The sequence below is a fragment of the Staurois parvus genome, unplaced genomic scaffold (assembly GCF_062004578.1).
Source record: "Staurois parvus isolate SC_StPar_1 unplaced genomic scaffold, SC_StPar_1.0 ptg000729l, whole genome shotgun sequence".
Taxonomy (NCBI): domain Eukaryota; kingdom Metazoa; phylum Chordata; class Amphibia; order Anura; family Ranidae; genus Staurois; species Staurois parvus.
This window is the reverse complement of record NW_028318525.1, coordinates 708,665-724,085: the sequence shown is the minus strand read 5'-3', so window position 1 is coordinate 724,085 and position 15,421 is coordinate 708,665. Positions and strand designations below refer to the sequence as shown.

General features: G+C 42.6%; 1 long non-coding RNA gene across 1 annotated transcript; it reads right to left on the bottom strand.

The window, feature by feature from the left end:
* Positions 1 to 1,153: 1,153 nt before the first annotated feature.
* On the bottom strand, positions 1,154 to 14,558 carry LOC149445313 (uncharacterized). The gene is made up of 3 exons (XR_016306421.1): positions 14,429 to 14,558; positions 4,045 to 4,294; positions 1,154 to 1,395 (listed from the first exon to the last, which is right to left on the bottom strand). It is a non-coding gene; the product is annotated as an uncharacterized LOC149445313 (long non-coding RNA).
* Positions 14,559 to 15,421: the final 863 nt, after the last annotated feature.

Genomic DNA, 15,421 nt, shown 5'->3' with positions numbered 1-15,421 from the left:
ACCACTGAAAAACCACCCCACAATCCCCCCCTCCACCAAACTTTACACTTGTCACAATGCAGTCAGCCAAGTACTGTTCTCTTGGCAACCGCCAAAACCAGAAACGTCCATCAGATTGCCAGACAGAGAAGCACGATTCATGACTCCAGAGAACACATATCTAGTCAAGTGGCAGCATCCTTTACACCACTGCATCCAATGCTTTGCATTGCACTTGGTGATGTAAGGACTGATGCAAGGATTGAATGCAGTTTCTTGGCCATGGAAACCCATTCCAATCTGAAGGCCACACCAAGTTTGGAGGTCTTAGCCATTGACTCTGCAGACAGTTGGTGACTTCTGCGCACTACAGCATGCGCTGACCCAGCTTTGTCATTTTATGTGGCCTACCACTTTGCGGCTCAGTTGCTGTTCCCACTGTGTTATAATACCATTAAGAGTTGACTGTGGAATATTTAGAAGCAAGAAAATATCACGGATGGAGTTTTAGCACAGGTGGCAACCTATCACAGTACCATGTTTGAATCCACCAAGCTCCTGAGAGCAACCCATTCTTTCACAAAATGTTTGTAGAAGCAGTCTGCATGCCTAGGTGCTTGGTCCAGGGCTATGCTTACAGAATGCAGAGTTCAGCATGTGTCTTACTTTTTGATGACGTCCCATCCAGCCTCTTGAATGCTGCAAGGTTCACTTCTCTCATTTGGAGAATGATCATCCAGCGAGCATCGGCATTTGGCCATCAGGAAACAGATCAGGATCATTTAGAGGGTGCCGCTGACAATGCTAATCTCACTCCCTCCCATAACAGCACTGTGGGCTCTTGCATCTCCCTTGTCCCCATGCTGGAGACAGGGAGGGGTCTGTGCACACTGCTGGGAGAAGTAACCTGTCACTTCTAAACACAAGCTGGGCTTCTGGATTTAGAAGTGACAGCCGGAAGCAGAGGACCGGAGGTGGAACACCGTTCCGCCTGATAAAAAAAACAAAACCCCACACCTCACCATGCCTCTTATTAAATACCTTGGACAGTCTACTTTCCAAAAAGGAGTCATTCTGGGGATATTTATACTGTTCTGGTATTTTCAGGCCTGAAGAAATGATAGACCATCAGTATTGATAGATTTTCCAGATATACACCATTGTTTGTGGAGTTATTTGTTCAGGACTTTTATTGCACCAGTTTGCACAGCACTTTACAATATAAAAAAGGGAGACAGTACAGCTACAATACAATCAAAACAAGAGGATTAAGAGGGTCCTACTCATAAGAGCTTACAATCTAATAATATACATTGATTTGGCCTAAATTTATGATGAAAGCAGGAGGGTTGGGGGTGAGTATTTTCTTCCTGACCCCTTAAGACACAAATTGGATATTCCCTGGATCAACTTTACCTATAAAAATAAGCATCTAGTTACATTATTTATTTCAGGTACTTATATAGCACCGTCAAATTTACGCAGCACTTTACATATATATTGTACACTCACATCAGTCCCTAAACCTCAAGGGGTGTACAATCTAAGGTCCCTAACTCACATTCATACATACGCTACAGCCAATTTAGACAGGATCCAATTAACCTACCAGCATGTCTTTGGAGTGTGAGAGGAAACCGGAGTACCTGGAGGAAACCCACGCAGGCACAGGGAGAACATGCAAACTCCAGGCAGGAGGTGCCGTGGCTGGGATTCGAACCAGCGATCCTAGTACTGCCAGGCGGAAGTGCTAACCATTTAGCCACTGTGCTGCCCATTATTTTGTGCATAGTATGTTAAAAAAAAAAAAAAAATCCTGTGCTGGCCAGAACCAGCTCTTGAGGGAGGGGAGTCTACTCCACATTTTTCTCCGCTCTTACTATATTTGAAGATTTTACCCTGTTCCAAAATTATGCAAAATTCTATTTAAGTGTCGCAAAGATTAAATATTTTGTTTTTCAGGTTAACTCATGGACTGCATTGTGTCAGGGCTCTTTTTATCACTGAAAACAATCTCGGACACCTGTGATAATTAGATTGGCCGGTGAGCCCAATTTAAGGAAAAACTACTAAAGGAGGGTGTTCCACATTATTAAGCAGAGCACCATTTTCAAGCAATATGGGGAAGAAAAAGGATCTCTCTGCTGCCGAAAAGAGTGAAATAGTTCAATGCCTTGGACGAGGTATGAAAACATTAGATATTTCACGAAAACTTAAGCGTGATCATCGCACTATTAAGAGATTTGTAGCTGATTCAGAGCACAGACGGATTCGTGCAGATAAAGGCACATTGAGGAAGATTTCTGCCAGATCCATGCATCGGATCAAGAGAGCAGCTGCTAAAATACATAGCAACTGTCCAAAAACTCACAAGTTCAATGGATGCAAGACTTGTGAAGCCGCTATCAAATAAGGGGTCCTATGTTAAAATGTTTAAAAAGTTAAAACTTTGATTGAAATAGCTTTTGATTTCAGTAAATATGCTACAAACACAACAAATGACAATTTTCAGTTCTTAACCTATAAAGTATTTTGAAACTTACTGTGCGTAATAATTTAGAACAGTACATTGTTTATGTTTGAACAATCCTAACAGGATTTTAACAAAATTTGAATTGTACTCTTAATAGTTGATAACATGAGAATTATGCTGACTGTTATTTACAGCAATTATTTAGGTAAATGAGAAAAATAGCATTTGCATAATAATTTGGAACAGGGTGTAAATCTCTTACTCCAGACATAAAGCATGCCTCCTTGTCCTCGGATGACCTGAAAATTAACTACACAGTTCACTATATGGACCACTTATGTATTTATACAGGTTGATCATATCCTTAAGCTCTTCTCAAAAGTAGACATTCAGTTCAGGAAGTCTTCTCATAGCCGAGCTCCTCCATACCGTTGCAAAAGAAGCAGTGGCTGAAAGAATCACAAGGTCCATCTAAAACTACATCCACACAGCCCAATCCGCATTGAGACAATGGAGTGTATTTAAATTTTGGTGACAAAGGGAGAGCAGCTCTAGATGTCTTGGTCATTTCAGGCTCTCTAATGTGGGTCTTACACCACTGTGGCCTAACACACTGGATACGTTAAGACATTGTGCCTCGTTTTAGCACGTCAGTAAATACCTTTTATATAAGAAGGTTATTACTTTGAATTTATCAGTTACAATGCTTTTTACACGGTGGTCCTCTTCCCCCCCCCCCCCCCGAAGTTGTGCCTCCACATCCCCCCCTTCCAAGGGATTTGGAGGGCCTGTGGCGTCCCATCTATCTCCTTGAGAATTCAGCACATTGCGTGACATTGACATTTCTAAATTCTATAGTGTCTTAGTTTAAATACAATGAAAAATATTTCTGGTTATTATTTGCAAGTTTCTCTTCTGTTTTATTGATGCATTTCAAGCACTTGAGGAAGTGACTCCAGTCATGAAACATGTTGGGCAGATTGTAAACAGTGGAACCCCCTACAGTTGGGGGAAGTGGACCAAATATATTGGTTTTAGGTGTCCAATATTAGGAACTTCATGCCTATAAAGTCCATATTGGTTACATCCCAAACATTTGCGCTTTGATTCTGGGACGTGACTTTTTATAGTTTGGTGTGACCATGGTGCCACCTGATGGTGGTTAGCTTTCAAAACATTGTATTTACAGCCCTAGATGAAGTGAAAAGGCAGATACTACCCTCGGCAAGAAATGTTTGGTCATACAAATCACAATTTCAGATCCCACGGAGTCATTAAAGAATTAAAAGAACTACACGGGAGGCACCCTTGGGGGGGGGGGGGGGGGGGGGTTGTTGGCACTCGATGGCAACCAAAATGCTGGTCTAGACCCAGTTGCATAAATGAGAATTTATTCCACAGAACCCTAAAGGAGACAGCCCCAGGACTCACAAGCAGCGTATTATGCCACCAATGTCCAATGATAGGCCTCACAGCATAGATTTTGTTGTCGAGTGGGGTGGGGGGGTCAAAAAGGAGCAGAAAGTAAAACAAAAATACTAGTCAAGCCAGCTATTGTTATTAAAAAACTACAATTCACAGTCATATCTTACCAGTTTTATCCATGGACCCCTTGGCAAAAAAAGGCTCATTGACCTCTTCCAGCACTGCCAGGTCCTGTTCTTTCCCAACTGAAACATTTGCATCCATCAGTGCCAGGCCTCTGCTCTTTCTGAACTCTTTATCTCGGTTTTCTTTCTGCCTTACGGATTTACGCCTGGCAATTTTTACTCTCAAGTTGTCTATACTCATGTCCTTTTTATAACGTCCAGCAAACTGTGATTTGGTATCCATGCTTGCTACCTAGAAGAGAAAAAGGTCAAGATTTATTTCACACAATGAAAAGTTTTAATCACTAGACAGAACTACACCTGTGCAGATCAGCTAAAATTTGGCAGAGACAATTCACTGAGCCAATGCTAGTGCTTAGTTGTGCACTGAAATGACAATTCTTGGACAGAAACCAAAAAATTCACGATGCATTCGGCCGAAAATGGTTAAAGAGGTTTTTCTCTCTCCATATATAAAATTGTATTTTAATTGACATATATATTAATATAAATGAATAATTTTCAGCACCTTTTTGGCCAATAGACGACTTAAAGAGCAGTTTTTGCCTTTAGGTTTCCTATGGCACACGGTCACATTGTTTTTTTGTTTCCCCAATTTTTGTCGCCAATTCTTGTTTACATTCAGAACCTCGCTGACAGATGAGGAATCATTGGTCGTTAAAGGTGCGGTGGCCGCCAGCTCCCTAACCACAATTGCAGTTTCTGGTTGTTCAGGATGCAGACGGCTGCTGGCTCCTTAACCAGTTAAAATCCCACACTTTCCTTAAATTGGTAGTAAAGTCTGTTTAAGGCCCCATGTACACAGGACACATCTGAACAATGGAAACTGACTGATGGAAAAAACATAGGTTACAAAGAAAAAAAAACATCTGTTTAGCTGCGTTTGCATACAGCGTTTGGAAGTTGTGTTTTTTTTTTTTTTTTTTTTTTTTTTTAGAGAGAAGCACAGGAGAACCTCCCAAATGCCCAGAATGCACTGGAAAGTGGTAAATTATTAACCATTTCAGACTGTTTAGAGAAATACAGAGAGCAGAACCAGAGACAGCAGTATGTGTTGAGATTAGCCTTAGGTGTAAGTTGCTCATTAACATTTCTTTTGTTTCTAAGGGTGGAAAAAGGTATCTGGTAGAGCGAGTCATAAAGGTCACCTGGCAGAGGGTCTTCATGAGGAATTTGAGCCTGGGTGCAAATGCTTTACAGGCTCCCCAAAAGGGGGGGAAAAAAAAAAAAAAAGAGACACCCAAAAAACCCCACACATGGTAGAGGGAATTGAATTGGGAACTCTGCGCCTTCATTATTATAAGGCGGCTCAATTGGCTCTGCTCACCAAAGTCCACACTACTACTGAAATCCCCATATGGACAATGTTGGACAAAACTGACTGCAGTATCACGGCCTCTAAATGCTTGCTATTGCTATGATTTGCCCCTAGATGTAAACCCCTTCTTAGCCAGTGCAATAAGTACAGTGACGGTGTATATTATTCACTGTAAAGCGTCACTGGTGATGTCAGTGTCAGGCAGTTCCCATCCAGCGTCAGATTGCCCATGGCACTGTCACAGTCCCGGTAAGAGTGACTGATCGCCACCATTACTAGTATAAAATAAACTTAAAAATTCCACTATATATCCTATAACTTTCATGTAAACCAGTTATGCACTTATTGGGATTTTGTAGCACAATACATTTTGTGCCTAAAATTTAAGAAACTTAACACCCTTTATTCCAGCACTCAAGTCTTTTTGGGTATGAGTCTATCTGCATGGCACATCCTGACTTGGCAATATTTGCCCACTCTTCCTTGCAAAAACACTCCAAATCTGTCAGATTGCAAGGGCATCTCCTGTGCACAGCCCTCTTCAGATCACCCCACAGATTTTTGATCAGATTCAGGTCTGGGCTCTGGCTGGGCCATTCCAAAACTTGAATCTTCTTCTGGTGAAGCCATTCCTTTGTTGATTTGGATGTATGCTTTGGGTCGTTGTCATGCTGAAAGATGAAGTTCCCCTTCATATTCAGCTTTCTAGCAGAAGCCTGAAGGTTTTGTACCAATATTGACTGGTATTTGGAAGTGTTCATAATTCCCTCTACCTTGACTAAGGCCCCAGTTCCAGCTGAAGGAAAAAAAAAAAAAAAAAAAAAAAAAAATTTATGTGCCCCCGTCTGTGGTGAACGCATACGTAGACCATGCCCACATATGTAAACAGTGTTTAAACCACACATGTGAGGTACCGCCACAAAAAAAGTCAGAGTAAGAGCAATAATTCTAGCACTAGACCTCCTCTGCAACTTTACACTGGTAACCTGTAGAAATTTTTAATGCGTCACTTTGACACTATTCCACCAGCGTGCGTAATATTAAAAGCATGAAATGCTGGGCATTTACTTGGCGCATCAGCTTTCATTTTTTTTTAGACCATTAAAAATGTATTTTTATGTCAAAAAAAACAAAAAAACCCTGTCCATTTCAGGTTTTCGGCCAAGTGCATCCTGAAGTATTGCTACCAGAATTTTCATTTCGGTGCACCATTACAAAAAAATCCCAGGCAATCTGCCAACACTATGAACCACTCCAGAGGTGGCCTGCAAAAGTCTGCAGCCACAACTAGCATTGATGGATGCCAAGCCATCAACTTCACAGACCTTAGTAAAGTGTGCACAGACAACCAGGTTGCCGCTTGCAGACTTAAAGCGTTACTAAACCCAGGACCCTACATTCACTATATCTGGTCTCCCACAGTACAAAGAAATTCAATTATAAAAACTCTCTTTCACGAACCACAACCAAGGAGTGCAGAGCCACCTCCATAGGATGCGGTGGCCTTGGACTCAGAGAAGGAAGAACAATGTACTCAGTCAAGTGAAAATCCGACAGCACCTTCAGAAGGAAGAAGAGGAAAGGTAAGCACATCACCTTGTCCTTGTGGAAAACCAGATAAGGCGGGCGTACAAGATAAAAAAGGTCACCAACTGCAACACCTGCAGACCCAAAAGAGAGACCAGGAAGGCAACTGCCTGTAAAAACAAAGGGAATATTCCAAATGCTTTCAAAAAGGGAGGCTTCTGAAGAGCAGACAACACCAAATCCCATGGCGGCAACAGAAAGCACGCAGTGGGACCCACATGACAAACCCCCTAGGGGAAGGTGTGAACCAAAAAGGAGCGGCCAAGAACAACAAAGAAAAACAGCCAGAGCAGAGCCAAGAACCATAACCCCTTATCAAGTGAGGGTGGAAACCCAAGGCTGCACACTAAACAGAGGCTCTCCGGGTGCGATGGACAAGTCCTCCAGGAGGTAGATTTATGCAGGCCATAGAAGGGTCGTTTAGTTTTGTCTGCACGAAAAATCAGCCGATATTCACACCGTTAGTGGGGCCAGCCCGTCGGTCGTTTTCCGCAATTTTCTCGTTTAGTATTATTGGTCATCGCTGCCAGCAACAACTGATTCTTCGTCTATCGGCCGAAAATTTGGCTGATAAACGACCCGTCTATGGCCAGCCTTACAAGCCTTCAACACAGACAGAACACCGAGCCAGAAAACCATCAAAGCCAGTGAAGAAGGGGGAGGTCTTTCCAAAGGGGCAGATGCCTGGGAGATTCCAATATAAAACAATTCAGAGAAGAACCAGGTGCTGAATCATTAGGCTGGCAATTGTGTAAGTGTCCTTGAATCCACAGTTCAATGCTGCCAACAATCCACTGGAGAAATGGACATTTGTAAAACCACAACAAAACTACTTGCTGCACACTGGCAAACCAGGGATATGATTGGATGACAATGGCAATAAATGAGGAGTTCATATAAAATGGCTTCCAAGTAATTCTGTATCAAAATGTTTATTGTAACATCGTATAAATAATCACTAAACACAGTCACAATATTAAGCAAACTGGGTGTCAAACTTCTTAGCACACCAACGAAACAGACAGGATGAAAGTCCAGGAGCACATACCGGCCAGGGACTTCTAATGGTCAAAACCGAGAATGGCTATTAAGTGGTAGCACTTAAGATATTCCTATATTCCAAAAAAAAAAAAAAAATAAAAAAAAAAAAAAAGTTATCCTATACCCACAATCTTGGGATTCCTTCCCAATTCCCCCCCCCCCCCCCAGAGGCAAATCCGATATTCTCTAGATCAACTTTACCTAAAAATGTTAGTATTCGGTTATATTCTGTGTATCCAAGAAATAATCCAGGCCTTTTTTGAAGCAATCCACTCAGCTGGCCAAAACCAACTCTTGAGGGAGTCTATTCCACATTTTCACAGCGCTCACTGTGAAGAAACTTTTCCATGTTTGGAGATTACATTTCTTTTCCTCCAGACGTAAAGAGTGCCCCCTTGTCCTCTATGATGATCTCAGGGTGAATAACTCTACACCGAGTTCACTATATGAACCACTGATGTATTTATACATGTTGATCATATCCCCCCTTAATCTCCTCTTCTCAAGAGAGAATACATTCAGTTCCTCTAATCTTTCCTCATAGCTGAGCTCCTCCATGCCTCTTATTAGTTTGGTTGCCCTTCTCTGTACTTTCTCCAGTTCCCCAATGTTCTTTTTGTGAATTGGTGCCCAAAACAGAACTGCATATTCCAGATGAGGTGTTACTAATCATTTGTACCGGGGTAATATGATATCTCTCTCTCTGGAGTCTATACCTCTTTTAATACAAGAGAGGATTTTGCTCGCTTTAGAAACCGCAGCTTGGCATTGCATGTCATTATTAAGCTTGTGATCTACCAGAACTCCCAGATCCTTCTCCACCATTGATTCCCCCAGTTGTACCCCCCCCCCCTAGTATGTATGATGCATGCATATTCTTAGCCCCCAAGTGCAGAACCTTACATTTATCAACATTAAACCTCATTTGCCACATGGTTGCCCAATTAAACAGTGCATTGAGGTCGGCTTGTAAATTGGAGACATCCTGTAAGGACATTATTTCACTGCACAGCTTGGTGTCACCTGCAAAGACTGAAATGGGATTTGTAATCCCAGACCCTATATCGTTTATAAAAATATATTAAAAATATAAGGGTCCCAACACTGAACCTTGGGGTACACCACTGACAACCACACACACTGTTTTGGAGGTTGATTTGTTGGATATAGTAAAATCCCAAGTGAAAGTCATTTTTAAATAATAATGCCACAAAATAGGTTTATTATAACATGGACCAGGTATTTGTAGTCCTAGGTATATTTGTATATGGCTTCAAAGTGTTAGTTCTGAAAAACAAAAACCCACACACGTTTGCTATGGGACACTATACTACAAAATACTCCCACAAATGCAGGCCATTGATTGTAAACAAGACTTGTTAATTAGCACACACAAAAAAGTATTTTTCCTAACAGTCATTCAAGACCAGATTACAAAAATATACACCAATGAAAGTCTTAGGAGCAAAGTTTAATGCAGGCCATAGACTGTTCATTTATCGGCCGATTTTACGTCTGAAAAACGAAACATTGGTCGTTCTGTTGCCACCAATGATTGTGAAAATCGGGCGTTTTTCGCAAATTTTCCAGCATGACCGATAAAAGAAATGAGGAGGAACAGCGAAAATCGGCCGATGCCATTGCCCTACTAACAGTGCGAAAATCGGCTGATTATTCTTTCGGATGAACCGTCTATGGCCTGCATTAGACAACAAAATCCTAACAAGAAATCAACTACAGGTGAGTATTCATTAAACAGGTGTCCAGCAGACAGTTGATTATAAAAAGGACGTTACTTAAAGAAAACCCCTTCTCATTTCATGCTGTCAGCAATGACACCACATGGAAGAGAAATGTCACAAGGCCTGAGAAAGAAAATACATTTCTTTCCACAAGAAAGGTGAAGGCTACAAGATCAGCAAAGCTTTACTTATCAGTCAGCATACTGTAGCAAAAGGGACACAAAAATTTAACAAAAGATGGAGCTGCAACCATCTCACAGAGACGTCCAGGCTGTTCACAGAAGTTAAAGAAAAAAGTAAAAAGCCAAACTGGGGTTATTGTTGCCCTAACACAGCACAACGCATACTGCAGAGGAATGGCGTGCATGGGTGTCGTCCACGAAGGAAGCCTCTCCTAAAGCCCCCCCCCCCCCCCAAAAAAAAAAAAAAAAAAAAAAAAAGAGAAGAAGAAGAGGGACCGCCTAGAATTGGCAGGGCCCATGCTGAAAAAGAAGACTACTGGGACTCTGTACTCTGGAACAATGAGATCAAGATAAAATGTTTTTGGAACGGATGACTTCAAAACGGTTTGGCATCGCAAAAGGTGGAGGAGGTACAAAGAAAAATGCACGGTGCCTACAGTGAAACATAGTGGTGGCAGTGTCCTTCTGTGGGACTGCACTTGATGACAATGATCCAAAAAAAAAAAAAAAAACCACATCTAAGGCCACGGTTACACTTCTGATGAACAGCGATTCAGTGGCCAAGTTTGTCCCCTGATCTGAACCCAGTCGAACATTTGTGTGTACTGCCACTGAGATCCCATTGACACCAATATAGGGATCAGTGCTAATAAAAAGCACTGACACTGTACCAATGACACTGGGAAGGGGTTAACATGAGGGGTGATCAAATGGTTAACTGTGTGCTGTTTTACTAAGGAAACAAGCCCCTTTGAATTGCTCTGCTGTGCAGTGCTGATTTTTAAATGCAATCCCAGAGTTAACAGAATCGGTTTCTTTTAAGAAACTAAATGGAAATATGGTTAATCTTAACTCAGGAAATAAACTAAACTAAAAGAAAAACGCTTTGTTAGTTTTAGCTGGGAAGGGGGGGGGGGGGAGCGTCGAAGTGACAGCTAAACGTCTGAGCTATAGTGAAGACAGAAAAAACCCGGTAGTTGCATTAAAAAATTGGCACAATAAAAAAGCTAATATAGATATATTAAATAATATACATAGACAGTAGTACCTCGGTTTACAAACGCCACAGTTAACGAATGAAAGTCCATTGAAAATAAATGCCTCGGTTAACTAAATTTTTTTTTTTTCCCCCGCACTAAGAGTATGTCAGTGCTGATTTTTAAATGCAATTTCCGGCTTTTTTTTCCCCCTTCATTATAGTGCACAGAATTAGCGGTTACTTTCCCCGGAGTTCTTTTAAGAAACTAAAAGGAAACATTGCTACTTTTAACTTGGGGAAATAAACTAAAAAAGAGAGAGAACAAATAAAACACAACACCCCTTTAGCTGGGGGGGGGGGGGGGGGCGGGGAGTGACAGCTGAATTTCTGAGCTATAGTAACAAAAAAACCACACAAAACCCTGCATTGGAGGGAAACTCCCATGCAAAAATTTTTTTTTTTTTTTAAATGGTGTGGGGGTTCCCCCCCAAAATCCTTACCATACTCTTACCCAAAGTATGCAGCCCGGCAGCTCAGGAAAGGCATGCCCTCAACATGGGGGGATGCTTTGGGGCAGGGGGGCTCCCCCAAATGCACCTTGTACATACCCCATACTCATTCACATGGGGGGTAGATATGTGGGGGGCCCCCCCCTTGTTAAAGGGGGTCTTCCAGATTCCGATAAGCCCCCTGCCCGCAGACCCCAACAACCACCGGGCAGGATTGTGTGGAAGAGGCCCTTGTCCCCATCAACATTCTCTTAGGCTGCATTTAGTCCTCCCCACATATAATAAATTACAACATTGTAATAGATATATTACATATTCCCTATAACAATTGATAAAATTGGTAGATCGAATAGTTAAACACCATTACGGGTGGGGAAGACAGCACAGGCAAAGTCCAGATGCGCATTTTCTGCTTTCGGGTGCTTCCCCCCCCCCTTTCTTCAATTTAAATAGGGACATGTGAATTATATCATGTTCATACAGTTCTGGGAGAAGAAGGGGGGGGGGGGGGGGAAGAGGAAGGAAGGAAGAAGGGGGAGTACACTGAAAACGCATGTAGTGTGAACTGGCCCTTAGTTAAACCCCCCCTCCCCCCTTTTCTTTTTTGGTGATTATTCCCTTTACTAAGGCTCTATGGTCTTTTATAAAATCAGGTAAGGGGGGGGGGGTTACATGGTAATCATTAGAAGTATGCCTATCAATAAATCAGAGATATTCTTTAAGATATTCAAACTATCCCCCCCTCCTTGTCTGCCTGGCAGACAATATCTTTTTCCTCATTAGGTCATTAAAGGCCTGGGACTCGCCTTCGCTCAAATTGGCCTTTTGGTGAGATTATTGAGTGTTACATAATCAAATATGATCCTCATAAGTGGCTTTATAGCATGTTCCCTTGGATTTGGATGGATACAAGATTGATTTGGGTTTAAACTTTGTATGTATAATGTCCGGATTTATTATAGAATTTTACAAAAAACATTTTGATACGGAATTACTTGGAAGCCATTTATATTTCAACGTATTATTGCCATTGTCATCCAATCATATTCCTGGCTTGCCAGTGCATAATATATTCTTGTGGCCTGGGAGTGTCTGCCACCAACGGCAAGGCCAGTTTGGAGTCACTGGGATCCTTTCGGTCTCTATCCAGCGTAATAGACAAGGAATAGTTGGAAGGTGTAGATGAGACTGTACTGATCCCCCAGCATCACTAGCACATCCGTTCCTTCCTCCAGAGGATTCAACAATCTTGCCACTGAACCTTGAAAACTTCCGGTTGAGGAGGGACGCCAGAATATCCACGTCCGGTGGATCCCAGTGAAGACAGAGCTGATGGAACACCATCGGGTGAAGGTAGACAGCTGAGCTAATCTGCGGATTGGTTTTCAACTCCCAGAATATGTATGGCAGACAGAGTCAACCTTTCCACCCATGGTAGGATGAGAGATGCCTGAAGTGCCGCTGCACTTCTCATGCACCTCTAAATAGGCAGAATGACTGGAGGCCTATAGCAGAGAGGGGGTTTTATGCCCAGAGAGGGCTGCCCATAGGAGGTGCTGAGCATTTTTTTCAGCCTAGTTTCCTACGCCTGTAGGTGGGGCTATACATTTTTTGGGTGAAATGTATTCCACCAAATATTTTCATTAAAAAAAAAAAAAAAAAAAAATCATCCCAATAAGTGTATATTGATTGGTTTGCATGAACTTTATAGCGTCTATATGAACATTATAGAGTCTACAAACTACAATATATTAGTGGTACACCAGAATGAAAACTCAAAAATTCAGGATGCACTTGGCTGAAAACAGACAGGTGAAACACAAAAAAAAAAAAAAAGTATATATATATATTATATAAAAATGTTTTAATACATTCAACTTTTAATATCATGATTTAAAATGAACATGAACTTAATACAATCCAGTAATACAAATTTTTACTAAGAGATGTGCTGGTTTTTATTTCCTGCTTTGAAGGGAAACAAACATCCCTGCTGATAGGACAGAGCTCGGTGTTGTTTGCATTCAATCATTGGCTGAGACCCACTGATCAGCTTGTACTGTGACTAATCACAGCACGGCCGGTATGACAGGTGCACACCCCCTTCCTGGAAGAGCTCATGTGATAAACATGTGATCCAGACTAAGAGCGACTCTGCTGCCATACTCCCAGGGGGTCAGACCAGCACTGCAGCTTTTTGATGTGTTTCCTGTTGAAGGCAGAGCCAAATGTCTCAAGTAGCTGTCACCAGAACAGGAAGAGAGGGGGAATCTCCCAATGAGGACACTAGTACTGGCAAGAATCCAGTATTCTCTCACTTTCTGGTTTGGCTATTGGACAAGAAGTGAAGGAAAATCTCCCCAATGGGACACTAATAACACACACAGGACAGAAGGTTATAACAACCTATACAAAATGGGAAAACAAAAAGGTTTTGCATACAGTTCTATGGAAAGTGAAGACTAATGCAGGCCATAGACTGTTTGTTTATCGGCCAAATTTTCATCCGAAAGAATAATCGGCTGATATTCACACCATTATTAGGGCAATGTCATTGGCCGATTTTCACGGTTCCTCATTTCTTTTATCGGTCATGCTGCAAAATTTACAAAAAACAGCCAATTTTTGTAACCATTGGTGGCAACAGAACGACCGATTTTTCATTTTTCGGCCAATAAACGAACCATCTATGGCCTGTATAAACAATGGGGAAGAAAGCAGCACACAGATTTGGAACCATTCAATTCAAGAACAGCCGAGCATAATAAACACATCGAGAGTCAACACTACAAACTACAATAATCATCCCCAACCCAAAGGCAGCCCTACAGAGGACATGACACGACTGAAGGCTCTCGGAGGGACACCTGTCAGGACTAGCCGGCTAGGAAGGACGTAGACCGCTGCGAAGGAAGAGGCCGAGCTCTGTGCAGCCCCATAGAGCACCACAAGGCGGTCAGTGAGCGCTCCCAGTATACACAGCCGATGTACCAACAATAAACACTCACAAGTCTCCTCACTACCAGCACCGCCGATCACCCGCTCTCCTCTCTCCGCCACACAAGTTTAAATAAGCGGAAGCTCCCTTCCATTGGATGGATCCCGCATTCTGAATGGCCAATACGCCGCTTCCGTCCAGACACGAAGGACGTGCGTGCAGCAGTGAGCATGCGTGGACGTACACTACGCTCCTGCGTTTAAGCATGCGCAGTCTGTGAGTAGTAAGAGTTGTGTTGTAGACGTATCGCGTTGTTGGAGGTTGTATGTTTGTTGTTGGTGTTTACATTTTGGCCTTGATTCTGCAGTTGTAACTGTATCAGACGTGCCAAGAGCGCCCAGGGGTCATTGTGCTGGGGTGATGACAATTGTACGGTGGAAGCAGTAGTTAATGCTTTTCTTTTCATCATGTACCTACAGGTAAGCTGGTAATAAGGCCTGTCTGAGGTACAGTGAGTATACGCTACATGTGGGCTGCTTAGGGGATAATCCGATCTGGTGATGTCACTGCACATGTGCGGTGTGCTCTGTATTCAGGGAATGCTGCATGTGTTGAAGATGCAGAGAGCGCTGTGCTGCGTCCATGACAACCGTGCGTGGGAGCGACATTCTACCACCCTGCCATTCAAGGAGCCTGGGAGTGCAATCCACAAAGATGGGAGCACCAGCACACTGCTGGAGGGCTCTGTATAAAGGGTAAGATCTGTTGTAATGTGCAAATATACAGTGCATACTGACACATTGTGGCATCAAAGGATAAGTTCAGCTTTGGAACATGTTACATTGTCCACTTGGTTTTAAATATCTTCCCATAGCCGCCGCCCAGTGCCCCCCCTCCTCCCTCTGACAGTACGGGGAGAAGTCTCCATCTGTCAAACTGAAAACAGCATGGACATGCGGGGCTCCACCCACACAGCTGCATCATTGATTCACGGACTTCCATGAACGAACTGCAAGTCCCAACAGCCTAATGCAGGCCATAGACGGGGAGAAAAACGGCCGAT